Source organism: Elephantulus edwardii, unplaced genomic scaffold, assembly GCF_000299155.1.
Source record: "Elephantulus edwardii isolate Elephantulus edwardi_28Jun2011 unplaced genomic scaffold, EleEdw1.0 scaffold00041, whole genome shotgun sequence".
Lineage (NCBI taxonomy): Eukaryota > Metazoa > Chordata > Mammalia > Macroscelidea > Macroscelididae > Elephantulus > Elephantulus edwardii.
The window spans coordinates 13,212,504-13,229,336 of record NW_006399791.1 but is presented as its reverse complement, the minus strand read 5'-3'; the positions used below and the strand labels follow the sequence as shown (position 1 = coordinate 13,229,336).

The 16,833-nt window shown below is 39.6% G+C and overlaps 1 protein-coding gene and 1 pseudogene across 1 annotated transcript in view; both read left to right on the top strand.

Annotated features, from left to right (window-relative positions):
• Positions 1-16,833, top strand: part of AGBL1 (ATP/GTP binding protein-like 1) — a 1,027,235-nt gene that overhangs the window by 885,140 nt on the left and 125,262 nt on the right. The gene's annotated exons all lie outside the window — the stretch shown is intronic.
• LOC102860344 lies at positions 3,462-3,913 on the top strand (annotated as a pseudogene).

Here is a 16,833-nt window from a genome sequence, read left to right as displayed (position 1 = left end):
TGTTAGTTAAATTTGTGTCTTCTAGGTTGCAACACCCCCATGATACATCTTCAAGGATATGAACATGTACGGCTAAGCACAATTAATAACAGTGCATCTAAATTCCAAAATCAATCTCCATAATAGTCTATGTGTTTCCTACTGCCAAAGGGGCCCTTTAGAGTAGTGAGAGAAGATCTTCACCCTGAATCCCACAGCGTCCCTTTTCAGCAGGAAGTAGCTAAGAGAATACGCCATCCCCTTTTCCTTATGAATCAGGGTGAAGTCTCTCTCACGGAGGAGTGATAGGGAATGGCAAAGGACACACTGACAAAGGAGATTAATCAGAACTGACTTTGACAAGCACTGTGGCAATTGGACAATTAAAACAGACATTCGGATGGTGGGGGAAGAAGAACAAACTGGGGAGGAGGGTAGAGAGAATGGTGCAGCAATGAAGGAATGAAAACCCAAAATCCCTGTAAATGTTCATTAAAACTAATAAAATTTAGTAATAAAAAAATGTTCTGGAATTACCATTCTTCTCAGAATCAGGCACAGTTTCTTGAGATCCACACAGTGAGATGCCTTTGCATAGTCAATGAAACACAGACACTGTTTTCAGCCAAGATCAGTAGGAATTGAAAATTTGGGACTATTTGATGATACTCTAAAAAGCCATATATCTAAGTTTTTTTATGAAATTTGCTTGCTTTCCTTTTGATTTCTTTCTTGTACATCTAATTCTTTTTAATTTAGTGAATTCATTGTACAAATCTGCACATCAGCAAAAAAGTTATCCTTATATATAATGTAGACACTAAAAATCAACTTCTACATGGACAGATATTTGTATGAAAGAAAATAGGTATAACTGGAAATTGGAGGCCAATTCAGCATCCTATTTCAATCTCCCCTCCCTCTTTTAAAATCTTTTATTTATCTGATCCTTCATATAATGTAAGTTGCCCAGAGAGGTGAGAATGCTACTTTTACTAGTTCAATAGAAATCTAAATTTTCTTTTACAGAAGGTGGCAAAAGCCATCTTGGCCTTAACTGGACTCAGAAAGATTTGTAGGGTGAGAGTGGGGCATGTAGGACACCATTAGGGTAGAAAACAGGGTTAGTAGAATAGAAGTAAAGGAGTCTGGATAATAAAATCTTCTGATTAATAAGTATTAGTGACTATTTAGTATATATCCTTGGGATTCATATCTGAAATTTATTTCTGTTGTCTTCTTAAGTAAAATGGCCTATTTAGGAAGTGGTTAACATTCCTTTTTTATCCCACTTTTGAAACAAAGGGGTTAATTTGACCAAAACTACACTATTGTGTTCTGTGTGAATTAAAGTATTCATAAAGGACCAAAAATGAACTGAAATTCTCTTCCTCTAAACTGGGCTTGGAGAAGCCCGGTTCTGCAACGGTTAGAAACTCAATTGCTAAATGAAAGATTTCTCTTTCAAATCAACCAGCCACACAGCAGGGCAATGTTGGGACAGTTTATCAGCATCAAAATGTACAGCCTTGGAAAGCCTATGGCAAAGACGTATGGAGTTGACGGAACATTGATATAGTTTATTTTTAATGCTAATTATCAGAACTAAGGTTAATAGATACCTACACAGTGATAATCCAAAGACTGTACCTCTCTGGCGGCTTAAATCCACCCATTTAAATCCACTTAGAAGAAAGATAGGCAATCTCCTCCCAATTTATAACCTCGGAAACCCAATGAGGGTTGGGTTGAATGAGTTGGTAGAATTGGCTATGAGTCAGTTTCAAGTTGACAGCAATGTTTGAGTTTTATTTGAGTCTGTGAATATGTCATTTGGAGTCCAAGAGAACTCCATCATTTTAGTCACTAGTGAAAACCACCAGATTGTAATTACAAGTCTTTGGTCCAGAATGACAATACAGTCAATCAGTATGGAGGATTCTGGTCAACTGGACATTGAAGACCAGCTTGGTTGTTTATTCTGTTTTAAGATTGTCTTGGCTGGAGATAAGCTTGAACTAGAACAAAAGCAAGCAGAGAGTCTGCTCTCCCCTTTCCCTCTAAGTCACTTTCAAACATGCTATTTTATAAAAGGGATGACAAGAGCAGAAAAGAGGGCTCAAATGCAGACAAATTTATTTGTCTCTTAATACTTCTATCCCCAGACATGCCTATGTCTGGTAATATGAACCAATCTATATAGTGCTCCAAATGTTCATGGAGAAATGTGCTGCTAAGATCTTGAAAAGCATAAGGAAAGTAGATAAAGAACAAAGATGGACCCTGAACTACTTACTCTAGGAAGCCATTAGAGATGACTGATGTTAACTTTAGAATTTACCTGCAGAGACCAAGTGAAAAGACAGGAGGATAGGAGAGCATTACCTCAAGTCAGATTTTCTTTATTTTTCAAGAGAATCTGAGAGCCTTATTATTATTTTTTTGTGGGAGTAAATACATGCAAATCCATTTGCCATTTCACTAAGATTTCTATGTAAAGGTCACTGGCATTATTTTTGGTCATTATGTTGTTCAACCAAATTGTACCAACATCCTAACAAAAGCTCATTTTTAATGTGAACTCTCCTATTTAAAGTGTTGGTAGTAAATTAAAATATGTTTAATACTCTGTGAGCTTACTAAAAATCTATGGATATGATCTGGTCTCCTTTAGCCTTCATGGCAGTTACTTCTCTCTGCTTGGATTTACTTGATGACAAAATGTTGCACTTTGACAAACACAAAGTGACTATGAGGAGAGTGACAGGAGGCACTTTTAATTTTAAAATACGTTTTAAAAAATGTTCTAACATGTTTACCCTAACTGTCTTAGTTGGCTCCTATAAATATGTAATGTTCGACTCCCTTTCCACAAAACTCCTGATTCTCTCATGAACTCATATATTCTGGGAGTGTTGTCATTTTCTACATAGTTAAAGATTTATAAAGCTTGCCTTCCTCTTGCAGATTACTAGATGTTAGGCTGTACAAAGCAGACACAGATGGAAGGAGAATGCTTAGCAGGAGAGCAGAATGGAGGGGACCTCAAAGCAGAGATCTCAGGCAGGGGAGGTTGCTATGTTGCAAATGGCCCCACCATCAAATAATGCTTCAGATCATGAAGTTGTGTCTTAAAGCTCTGTGGTCACCTGAGCAACATTGCCCTGGATAGAGATGTCTGATTCTGCACTGATGCCTCCTCTATTCATGGATTTATAGTAAAACAGCAATTTAAGGAGCATGGTTAGCTCTGGGAAGACAAGTCAAGTTGTAAGAGTTGCATTATGTTTGCTTCTAATTTTGTTGATATGGACTCGGGCTGCGGAGCCCAGCGTCTCTCAAACACGTTCTTTACATGTCAAACATTTTGCTTAAAAAATAATGATACTGGCCAACCCTGAAAAGCCGCTGGAGGAGCCACACGCTTTCCTTTTCTGGTCGCCGTGCCGCACGGCGAGGATCTCTCCTGTTAGCCATTTGCCATGGCGTCCAAGGGCCCTCTGCAGTTAGTCCAAGTCTTCGGACGCAAGACCGCCACAGCGCACTGCAAACGGGGCAAAGGCCTTATCAAGGTGAACGGCCAGCCTCTGGAGATGATTGAGCCCCGCGCACGCTGCAGTACAAGGTCCTGGAACCTGTTCTGCTTCTGGGTGAAGAACGCTTTGCCGGTGTGGACACCTGAGTCCGTGTGAAGGGTGGTGGTCATGTTGCACAGATTTACACAATCCTCCAGTCTATCTCCAAAGCCTTGGTTGCCTATTACCAGAAATTTGTGGATGAGGCCTCCAAGAAGGAAATCAAAGAAGACATCCTCATCCAGTATGACCGGATCTTGCTTGTAGCTGACCCTCATCACTGCGAATCCAAGAAGTTTGGAGGCCCTGGGGCCCGTGCACTGTACCAGAAATCCTACCGATCGGCCCACCAGGAGTAGGCTTTACCTTTACAATAAAAAAGAGTTAATGAGAAAAAAATATTGATACTTATTCTAGTAAATGGCTCAATGTAGTAAGTGAAGACCATATGAGGATTCCATGTCATCACACTGATCATGGTCGCAGTGAATGCTCCCAACACAAGAGGATGCCAACAATTTTAGAGATCCACTTGCAGAAAATGGAAGCAAAAAACAAGTTGCAGAAACTAGCAGAACTTACACAATTTGTATTGTCAATATGCTAAAGTTGTATGATCTGTGGTGGCTTAGTGGTAAGGAATTGCTCTGCCAATGCAAAGACATGCGGTTCAAATCCACCAGCTGCTCAGAGCAATCTCTTCCTGACTTTGAAAACCTGCTGGAGGGTCAGCTTTGTGTCCATTCAGACTCCACAGTATGCAACAACAAGTTTCATTTTTTAAGTTATTTATGTTCTTTTAGAAATAAGAAGGCCATGCCTTGATGAGTATACCACTTACAAAAGTTCAAATACAACAAGTGATAGAACTATAGATCTGAAAAGACCATCTCTTTAATGACCCACCAGCACTTCAGTGTTCCTTTGGGACAGTAAATAATCTGTAGCTCACACATTAATGTCATGTTGAAACTAACTCCTACCTGACCCTCCAGTGAGTTTTCAGAGGCTATAAATCATATGGTAAGAGATTGCTTATTTAGTTCCCTAACAGCAACTGGTGGATTCAAACCGCTTACTTTTGGGTTGGCAGTACAACTCCCTATTCTAGGCCATAATCTGTTGGGCACTTAATTACACCACTTGATTAAATTTCTAGGTGATTTCTCATTTCAACAATATAGTCGACCTAATGGAAAACACTTATTGTATCTCTGTTGCCAACTATGGTTGTGATGAGTACAGGCTTCACCAGGGCCAGTATAATGGGGTTGTTGTTGTTATGTTCCATCAAGTTGCTTGCGACTCATAGCGACCCTATGTACAACAACCCTAAACTCTGCTCTGTCTTGGGCCAATCACACTGTCTCTGACACACCCATCCCAATTGCCCCATTCACTAAATCAATCCACCTCATAGGGGGCCTTCCTCTTCTGCCCTGTCCCTCAACCCTACGAAGAATGATGTCCCTCTCCAAGGACCTGTCCCTCCTTGCAACATGTCCAAAGTATGTTAGACGGAGCCTCAGAATCCTTGCTTCCAAGGAGCAGCCCAGTTTGACCCTTTCCAGGATGAATCCGTTTGTTTTCCTAGCAGTTCATTGTACCCTCAATATTTTTCTCCAGCACCAAAGCTCAAAGGCATCAATTCTCCTTCTATCCTCCTTAGTCATTGTCCAACTCTCTGATGCATAACAAGTGATAGCAAAGACCATGGCCTGTATCAGATGCACCTTGGTCTCCAAAGAGACACACCATTGCTCTTCAGTACTTTGGAGAGGTCCCTAACAGCAGATTTTCCCATGGTAATACGTCTTCTAATTTCCTAGCTGCTGGTGCCGAGAGTGTTGACTGTGGAGGCAAGCAAAGTGAAGCTGTGAACAACCTCAATCTCTTCACCATTCATACTAATGCTTCCAATGGACACAGTGTTGAGAATCTTTGTCTTCTTGACATTGAGCCTCAATCCATATTGGAGGCTGCAGTCCTTGACCCTCTGTAGCAAGAGCTTCAGGTCTTCCACACTTTCAGCAAGCAGGGTTGTATCATCTGTATATCATAGATTGTTGATAGATCTTCCACCAATCTTGACCCCACATTTCTCCTCATAGAGCCCAGCCTCCCGGATAATCTGTTCTGGATACAGGTTGAAAAGGTATGGAGACAGGACACATCCCTGGTGTACGCCCTTTTCAATTTTGAACCATGCATTGTTTCCTTGCTCTGTTCTGATGACTGCCTCTTGGTCTAAGTATAGGTTTCTCATTAGCACGATCAAGTGTTCTGGGATTCCCATTCTTCTCAGAGTCACCCACAGTTTGTTATGATCCACACAGTCAAACGCCTTTGCATAGTCAATGAAACACAGCTATACATTTCTCTGGTATTCCCTGCTTTCAGCTAAGATCCATCTAACATTAGCTACAATATCCCTAGTACCACAACCCCTTCTAAACCCAACCTAGACTTCTGGAAGTTCTCTGCTGATGTGTTGTTCTAGTCGTTTTTGGATAATCTTCAGTAGAATCTTGCTTGCATGTGAAATTAATGATATTGTTCTGTAGTTTCCACACTCAGTTGGGTCACCCTTCTTTGGGATGGGAACAAACATAGATCTCTTCCAGTCAGTTGGCCAAGTGGTTGTTCTCCAGATTTCTTGGCACAACTTGGTGAGCACATCCACGGCAGCATCTGTTAGCTGAAATATGTCAATTGGTATACCATCTATTCCTGGGGCCTTATTTTTTGCCGTTTCCTTCAAAGCAGCCTGAACTTCTTCCTTCATCACCATAGACTCTTGCTCATATATTGTTTCATTAAGTTCATCTATGCCTGACAATTCTTTTCTATACAGTGACTCAGTATATTCTTTCCATCTAAAAACAAGTCCTAGAAAGTGTAAAACTCAGTCAACTCATTGAATTTTTTTGATCTATATGATACTAAACAAAAGTCTAGAAAGATTTAACAAAATTTTTTTTAAATGTTTAGAATAATTATAGGCTAGTCGGATATGCCTACTTTGGGATCCTAAGTAAAGAAGACACAACTTCAGTGGGAATAAAGTTTGCATCTTAGTAAAAGATAAGAAAATTAGTCCTTTGCTCATCGCTGTTTCTCCAAGGAAGAAATAAACCAATTACCTCTCTTGCTCTAACTAGTTAACACAGTCCTTCTAAACCACTGCCTCTCAGAGAAGATTCTAATCTCCATCCCACCTCCCCGGCACCCCCTTTTGTAAGTCAGTATTTTAAACAGGAAACACCTGAATCTGATTCTTCAGCAGTTTCTAGAAACTGTGAGGGGAAAACTGAGAAACAGCTTTGATTTAGCTTTTGAATATAAAGCCCAAATCATACTCATTGGAGACATTCCAAGAGAGGCCAGATTTCAAAGTCAGAAGCCATGACACCACTTCCATAAATAAGTTTTTATGGTTCTGCTCACTTTCCTTTATTCTCTTGCTTTTTAAGTACAATATTTGTAGAGGTTAGTATGATATAGATGCTACCCTGTGCTCTAGATGTGTGCTTCTCCAGGTGTGGTCTTTGGATCGGTAACATCACCATCACTTGGAAACTTAAGAAAAATGCAAATTATGATTCAACAGGTCTGGAAGGGGGCTACCCATCTGTGTTTTTGCAAGAACTCCAAGGTTGCTTTTGCCTGCTCAAATTTTGAGGATTATTATCATTATAAGTATTATTATTGCTATTTTATTGTGGTTGTTGTTATATGCCTTTGAGTCAGAATTGACTCATAGCTGACCCTCCAGCAGGTTTTCAGAGACTATAAGTTGCCCATATTTCTTCCAAGGAGCAGCTAGTGAATTTGAACCACGTGTTTTAATTTAGCAGCACCACTCCTTATCACTAGGCCACCAATGTAGTAATAGCTGTTTGGTTTTGTTGGGTACCATCGAGTCAAAACCAAGCCATAGCTGACCCTTTGGTGGGTCTTACAAGGCAATTAATTGCACAGGAGGAGTTTGTCCACCCTTCTCCCATGAAGCAGCTGGGTGGATTCAAACAATGTGTCTTTGAGATTGTAGCACAGTTTCTTACCACCAATATTTGCATATTTAAAATTCATGGTCCCTTGCTGTTGGCTATTTTCAGCACCAAATTATAAGAAAAATTATAATGTCATTTTACTGAATTTTTTAAAAATAAATTGGTTCCCATGGAGTTGCTTCTGAATCATAGTGACCTAATATATTGCAGAATAGAAAGCACACCACAGAGATGTCAAGGCTGTGAACTTGAAATGATCTGGTCTTTCTTGTAGGGCACCTCTGGGTTGGTTCATTCAGACTACAAGAATATTGTTATTACCTCGGTGATTAACCCTTTTCACCACCTATGAAGTACGTGTTAACCACATAGCCCACTGCCTCAGAGTCATTATAGGACAGAGTAGAACTACCTTATAACATTTCCAAGGATATCTATAACTCCTTATGGCAGCCGACTGCTCCATTCTTCCCCCATGATGTGGCTGTTGAATTTGAACTGCTGATCTCTGTGTTAGCAGCTTAGCATTTAACTCCTGCTGCACCAGCAACTCTCCTTTGTGTTTGAGATCTACTGCCAGCCGGTGTTTCCTGTGGGCACACAGAACAGAGCACAGCTGCCCATGGGCTTTCCATCTTTCAGAAGCAGGCTGCCTCGCTTCTCTCCTACTGTGCGTCTTTCTTGTAGGTTCAATCTTCCTTTCAGTTAGTACCCAAGTGTGTCACCCCTTGTGCCACCAGGGCTGTTTTTGTTAATGATATAAAACCCCACTGGTGCTGAGTTGCTCCTGTCTCATAGCCACCCTCAACTGGGTATCTGAGGCTGTAAATCGTAATGGGAGGATACTGTTGCATTCAAACTACCAGCATTTGAGTCAGCAACACAACACTATCCATTATGCCTCCAATGTTCCTTGTTAACCATATATTGTTGTTGTTGTTGTTGTTGTTATGTGTCAGGCATCCACTGCAATTCATAACGACCCTGTGAATAACTGATCTGAGCCCTGTTCTGTCCTGTACCGTCATCACTATCTCTAACACACTTGAGCCTATGGCTACGCTTACTCTGTCAATTCATATTTTTAAGGGTCTTCCTCTTTTATACTGACCGTTTACCTTTCTTAGCGTATTGTCCTTCTCCAAATGGGCCTCCTTCTTATAATATGCCCAGATAACATGAGTCTGAGTTTCACCATCCTTGCTTCCAAGGAGTGCTCTGGTTTCATTTTCTCTAGGGTACCTGTTTGTTCTCTTGACAGTCATAGAATATTCTATACTCTTCTCCAACATCACAACACAAAGATATTAAATCTTCATCTGTTATACTGAGTCATTGTCCAATTTGCAGATGAATGACCACCATAGAAACAGTTTAAACAAATAAAGAAACTTAATTTTTTGTTATTTTTATTCATTCAGAAGCCATTCAGTTTTTCTTGGATGTGTGGTCTGAACCTAAATAAAACACAATCAAAAGATATAAAGAGAGAAACATTTGGTAATATCAGAAGTAAAGAGTTAACCTGGGCTACTGCAAGATAGTAGTATAATTTACAAGATGTGAAAGTCTTTGCTGGTTTGTTGCAGTCTTTAAGCCATTGTGGTATTCCCTTACTCGAATAAAAAAACCAATTTACATTTCTGTGAGATTTTTATTATAATTGTATTATTTTTAAAGCATAATATTCAGCGACAGAAAACAGAGAAAGGGTTCTCATTAGGAGAGTAAATCCATTTGTAAGATACTATGACAGCAGCAACTATATAAAAAAAGGCTCAGAGATGGAAGTTTACAGTAAAGTTGCAGTGAGTCAACAGAATGGCTCCACTGCCAAGAAACATAATTGGACCTTGTGCTGCATTCTTAAGCAGCTAGCACTTAGACTGAGGAGTGGGCTGGTGGTGCTTTCCTCTGAAGAGGTCAGAATACACCTGGAATACTGAATCCTCTTGTGAGCTCTGCTCTTAAATAAACTTAAAATTCAACATCCCATCAGATAGTAAGTAACTGCTCTGTCAGCAAAGGAGAAGGAAAGAGAAAATAATCAGCATCAGCTGTAGGGTGAACTTTCCACCACACTCTTTATAATTTTTGAAGGTGGGAGAGGAAGGGAAGAAAGGTGGGACCCTGAAAAGGTAGTACCTCTGACCAGCAGCCCAACACAACACCTGCAGGAGGGTTTAATTGTGCAAAAGGTGTACTGTCACCACTGAGTGTGAGAAAAGAGGCTGAAATGTTCTTTACTCTGGTTTCTATATATCTCCCTAGGAAACCTTCTGATTTTGAAAGAGTACCTTCTACTATTTGAAAAACAAAACCCACAAACCAGTTGCCATGGAGTGGATTCTGACTCATGATAATCCCAAGTGTGATAATGTAGACCTTTTCTCCAGAGAATTTGCACTAACTGCTTTTTCTAAAGTAGATGACCAGGCCTTCCCTGGCCATTCTGGGTAGACTGAGACTTCCACCATTTTGGTCAGGAGCTGAATGAATTAAATGTACCACTCAGGGATTTTTCACGAGCCCTGTACATAGCTTTATTTTTCTACCTAATACTGAAAAGATTTTGACATCTAGTAGTGTATCTGTTTGTTTCCTGTGTGTTTTCTTTACTGGACAGAGTTGTCTATTTAGTCATTGCTGAATTTTCTCCTAGAGAAATACTTGACAGACCAAGTTCTCAATTTTAATTTGTTGTTATTATGTGCCCTTCAGTTGCCTGCAGCTCATAGCGACCCTGAATATAACAGCTCTGAACCCTGTCCTGTCCCGAGCCAATCTCACTGACTCTGGCACACCTACCCCCCATACCCGAGTTACTGTGTCATTCCATTTCATCCAGAGTCTTTTCTCTCCTGTGCTGTTCCTTCCCATCCTGCTGGAGATTATCCAAAAATAAATAGTATAGTACAGTACATCATCAGAGAACTACTAGAAATCCAAGCTGGGTTTAGAAGAGGCCGTGACACTAGAGATATTATAACCAATGTCAGATGTTGCCTATGCAAAGGATCTGTATGGATCACAACAAATTGTGGCTAACCTTGAGGAGAATGGGAATCTCAGAACACCTGATTATGGTCATGAAAAATTTACACTCGGACTAGGAAGCAGTCCTCAGAACAGAGCAAGAAAACACTGCATGGTTCAAAATAAGAAAAGGAGTGTGTCCTGAATGTGTCCTGTCTCCATAACTTTTCAACCTATATGTGGAACTATAGTCTTCACAATTACGTGCTATGCATCAGAGAGTTGGACAGTGACTAGGGTAGATAGAAAGAGAATCGATGCCTTTGAGCTATGGTGCTGGAGAAGAGTGTTGAATATACCATGGACTGCTAGGAGAACAAACGGGTTTGTCCTGGAGAGGGTGAAGCCAGAATGTTCCCTGGAGTCAAGGATTCTGAAGCTTCATCTGACATATTTTGGGTATGTTGCAGGGAGGGACTAGTCCTTGGAGAGGGACATCATGTTTGGCAGAGTGGAAGGGTGGCAAAGGAGAGGAAGACCTTTGATGAGATGGGTGGATTCTGTGACTAGAGAGGTGGGAATAAGTGCATTTGAGATGGCTAGGTTGGCACAGGATAAAAGAGAATATAGAGCTCTTGTACATAAGGTCGCTGTGAGTCTCAAGTGACTCAATGGCACATAACAACAACAACATATGTGGAACTGATCATTCAGAAATCTGGGCTTTATGAGGAGGAATATGGCATCAGAATTGGAGGAAGACTCATCAACAACCTACGTTATGCAGATGACACAATCTTGCTTGCTGAAACTGAGGAGGACCTGAAGCACTTGTTGCAGAAAGTCAAGGACTATAGTCTTTTATATAGATTGAAGCTCAGCATAACAAAGACAAACATTCTCACCACTGGGCCAATTGTCAGCACCATAATAGATGAAGAGACTGAGATTGTTAACAATTTTAGCTTGTTCATGTCCACAATCAACACACTTAGCAGGAGCAGTCAGGAAATCAAAAGACAAATTACACTAGGAAAATTTGCTGTCAGAGACCTCTCCAGAGTACTGTGAAGGAATGATGCCAGTCTAGACACTAAGGTGTGCCTGATCTAGGCCCTGGTTTTTGTAAACACTTGCTATGTATCAGAGAGCTGACAATGACTGACAGAAGAAGGATTAATGCCTTTGAGTTGTCATTCTAGAGAAGCGTATTGAACATACCATTTAGCACCAAGAGAACTAACAGTTCTGTCTTGGGAAGGATGAAGCCAAGTTTCTCCTTGGAGCCTAGGATATTAAAGCTCTGTCTCACATACTTTGGACACATGGCCAGGAGGGACTTGTCCAGTTTTTATTTAGGAAAAAAAAAAGTGGATGATGAAGAAGATGGGCTGAATTTTTTCCTCTTCCTTCCTTAAAGAAAGGAGAGGTAAAAAAGGGAAAAATTGTGAGGTAGAGATAACCTGAAACTGAATCCCTCTCTCTTTCTGTGTCTCTCTGTCTGATGCACGCAGTGTGTAGGCTGTTGTTGGATCAAGGGGCAATCTCAGTTGAAACAACCAAGTACAATGATGAACTGAAAGTTGCAATTAGAGCCAAAGTTGTTCATGGTGAGGGCAATACATGTTACTGATGTAAAAATACTGCAGTAAAGAAAAATGGTTTTGAATAAGCGCATTCATTGCACACAAAGAAAAAGCAAGCTGGAAGGCAGAAGAGCCTGTGATTACAGCAATTTCTACTTGAGTCCAAAGGTTGTTACAAATTTAGCAGTTTATATAAAATTAAAAAAATTACTGAAGATTTAGCTTTTATGATTTGCTAAAAATCATTCACTCCTGTTGATTGCAAAAATGTTTGCTTGATACAGGGTGCCAACTGGTCATGATGGCATTTACTGATAGCCAAGAGAAGTTTAAGTAAAATGTGACAACTTCAGGGAAGTATTTTATTAGTACAAGATTATATGTAATGGTCAGAAGAGATTTTCCTCGCTCAGCAGGCAGTGTCACATTCCGGGTTTGAGTTGGAATGGTTTATGTGGTCATGGCAATGGCCCTGATGTCAAGGGCCTTCATCGTTCTGAAAGAAGCTGGCTAGGTCTAGTTCAATTCTGTGGTGTTTGTGGATGTTAATGGAATTTCCTGAGAATGGGGTTGGTATATCCTTAATATTTTCTCACAGTGTTACAGCTATATTAGCAGTTTTTAAATCTCTGAGAAAAGCAGGAGAGGTTTTTAAGATGACATCTGGATTTACGATGAAGCTCAAAATGCAGGCAGGCAGCAGTTTCTGCAGCTCATTTGCACCCTGCGCTTTAATCTCTAAAGCAGATTGTGAGGTTAACTTCTTTAGATCTAATTGGGCATGTAGACACCAGTTGATATCTGGGCAGCTGGAACTGGTGGGAAGGCATTGACTATTGTGCTCAGAAGACTCAACACCACATGGCTGGATGACTAGCTGATGGAAGTGAGGATATTTAGTTCAGAAAAGGACGTGTTGCTGTTAAATACTTACAGATTGTCACTTATAAGATAAGTTAGAATTGTTTCCTGTGTTTACAAGAGTTATAACGAGTGATGATAGACGAGGGAATAACTAAGAGCCAGACATCTGATTATAAGAAGTATGTACTTTGTAAGAGGACCAGAAGTTGTGGATTTCTCAGGAGAAGTTAATTTCATCTCTAGGGACATGAAAAAAAAAGGAAAAATAGAATTTTAAAATCCTGTTACTCAAAATATGGTCCTGCATCACTAGGAGATTGTTGTAAGTTAAATTGTGCCCCCTTCCCCCACTCCACACACATAAGAAAGAAATGTTGAAGTTCTACTTTCCAGTAACTGTGAATCTGACCAATTTTGGAAATAAGGATCTTTGCAGATGTAGTTAATTACATTACAGGAAGTTATGGCAGAGGGACATTTATTTTAATATGACTGATGATATATTTATAAAAGGAGGAGAAGAGGCGAGACATGCACACACACACACACACACACACACATTAGAGCACTTAATTGTGCTAGTGAATAACCTGTGCCACCAGGTGGTAATAGACCACTAGTAGTAGTTTGAAGAGAACAAGTGGATACTGCATGGTTTAAAATATAAAAAAAGTTAAAAGTGTGTGTTAGTTTTATTTATTTTCCACATAGTTATCCAATCTGTATGCTAAGTAAGTATTTCAAGAAGCTAGATTATAATCAAATAACAGGATTAAAGGTAGGTATATCAACAATATGAAATATACTGATGGCACAGCTTTGCTCACTGAAAGGAAAGAAGATTTGAAGCATTTACTGATGAAGTTCAAACACGATAACTTTCAGAATGAATAAATGAATAAGAACTCAGCATAAAAAAACCAGAAATCTTCACAAGTGAATCTGTAACCAACACCATAATCAATGGATAAAAGGTCATTAAATTCCCATTGCATTTTAATCTACAGTCAATGCCATAGAGACCACAGTCAAAAAAATCAAATGATGTGTTGCTTTGGGCAAAAGTGCTGGGAAAGAGCTCTTTAAATTCCTTAAAACAAAGATGTTATTTTGAAAAGTAAAGTACCTGTTATCAGTTCCTTTGTTGTTGTTGCTGTGCCGTGATAAGTCTGAACCAACCCATAGCTGACTCTCCAGTGTGTTTTCAGAGGCAATAAATCTCCCAAGAGGAGATACCCCATCCTTCTCTCATAGAGCAGCTACTTAGAGTGACCCATATGCGTGTGAAAGTTTGGCAGTGAATAAGGCTAAAGAAGAATGGATGCTTTTGAGTTATGCTGTTACTGAAGAATAGACACAGACCACCAAAAGAACAAATAGATCAGTTTTTTAAAAAGAAGTCAAGTCAAATTGCTCCTTGGAAGCAATGATAATGAGACTGGGTCTCACCTACTTTGGACATATTATCAGAAGGAAGCAGTTCTGGGGAAACACTATCATGCTTGGAAAAGTAGAGGAATAATGAAGAGAGGAAGACTTCAATTCAAATATTGGTTGCAACAATGGATTTTAGCACAACAGAGACTGTGATCAAGGCCCAGGATCAGGGTGGGCTCCATTCTGTGTATATGCAATGCTATGAGTTGGAACTGGCTTGATGGCACCTAATGATAACAAAAAAACAGTAATGATTTTCTTATTTAGAATGTGTATTGGTTTTATTATTAATCTTAATGAAAGTTTACAGAGACTTTGGATTTCCATTCATTCATTGTTGCGCTTGTCTCCCTGCCTCCTCTAACACCCCACTTTGCTCTTCTACTTGAAAAGTAAAAGAAAAATTCTATCATTGTTATACAATCCCTCCCCCCCAAGTCCACTCCACTATGCAAACTTCGTTCTGCACTCCTATCATGACAATAGTACCTAATCTTTTATCTCTTTTAAAAACTTCTCTCCCTCATCTGTTTCAATGCAGTATACATAATTTATCCCATATTTCTCAGTCTCCCCCCAATCCTGATATCGCTCCCATATTACAACAGTGGCACTATGAAGTATTTGCCCTTTTGTGACTGAGATAGTTCACTCAACATAATGTCCTCTAGGGTGACCCATTTTGTAAAAATTTCATGAGTTCCTTGTTTTTCAATTCACTATAGTATTCCATTGTGTGAATATGACACCAATTCTCTATCCATTCATTTGTTGATGGGCAATTACGTTGTTTCCAACCCTTTGCTACTGTGAACAAAGCCACGATAAACATGGGTGTGCATATATCTACTTTGGGTGGCAGTTATGGTTTCCTTGGGGTATATTCCCAGTAGTGAAATTGTTGGATCAAATGGTATTTCTATTTCCAACTTTTTGAGAAAGCGCCATACTGCCTTTCGTAGTGGTTGTACCATTTTACACTCCCACCAGCAGTGAATAAGAGTTCCAGTGTCTCCACAACCTTGCCAGTATTTGTTTGCTGTTCTGTTAAATTTTGCTATTCTTACTGGGTTGAGATAATATCTCAGTTGTTTTGATTTGCATCTCTCTTAGAGGTAGGGATTTTGAACATTTCTTCATGTGTTTGTTTGCCATCTGAATGTCTTCTTTGGTGGAGTGTCTGTTCATATCCTGTGTCCATTTTGCAATTGGGTTGTTTACCTTTATCGTGTTGTGGTGCTCGAGTATGTTATACATTCTAGATATAAGTCCCTTGTCTCACATGTCATTACCAAATATTTTTTTCCAGTCTGTGGCTTCCCTTTTTATCCTATTGGAGAAGTTTTTGGATGTGCATAGGGATTTGATTCTTAAAACATCCCCTTCATCTATTTTATCCTCTTCTGGTTGTAAATTTTTCAGGATGCTTGGAAGTCTGTTTATGTTGTGGATTAGGACTCCTAGAGTTCTTCCAAACTTTTCTTTAATGAAGTTTATAGATTTTTATTTTAGTCCTGCATTCATGATCTATTTTGAGTTGGGTTTTGTGTATGGAGTGAGGTGTGGATCTTGCTTGAGTTTTTCCCAATGTCATTTGTTAGAAACACTGTCATTTCCGCATATAACTGATTTCATATCCTTGTCAAAAATCAGTTGAGAGTTGGTAGATGGGCTGATTTATGGATTCTCAGTTCTATTCCGTTGATCTATATGTCTTTCATCGTACCAGTACTATGCTGTCTTTACCACCATGGCAGTGTAGTAGGATTTTAAATCAGGGAGTAAGATGCCTTCTACCTTGTTTTTCATTTTAAGGAGTGCTTTGCTTATTCAGGGCCTCTTTCCATTCCAAATGAAACTGGAGATTGCTTTTTCCGTCTCGTTGAAGAATGAGATTGTTATTTGTATTGGGATTTCGTTGAATGTGTAAATTACCTTTAGTAGCATTGTCATTTTCACAATATTGAATCATCCTATCCATGAGCAAGAAATATTCTTCCATTTCTCCACGTCTCTTTTTGTCTCTTGTAGTAAAGTTTTGTAATTTTCTTTGAATAGATCCTTTGTGCTTCTGGTTAGATATACTCACAAGTATTGAATCTTGGGATTAGCTATTGTGAAGGGTATTGTTCTTCTGAGCTCCAGTTCTGTATTCTCTGTTTTTTTTAAATATAATTTTTTACTTTATTTTTTTACAGAGGTTTTGGATTTCCATTCATTCATTGCCGCAATTTTCTCCCTTCCCACCCCTCCCCACCAGCTCGCTTCCCCCCTCCGAAGAGAGAAAAAAGAAAAAAAATGCCTTCATTAGTATACAATTCCCACGTCCCTTCCCCCCACCCCCCACCCCGAGTACACTTCTCTATGCAACCTTAATTTATTTCTAATCCTCTAGATCCAACC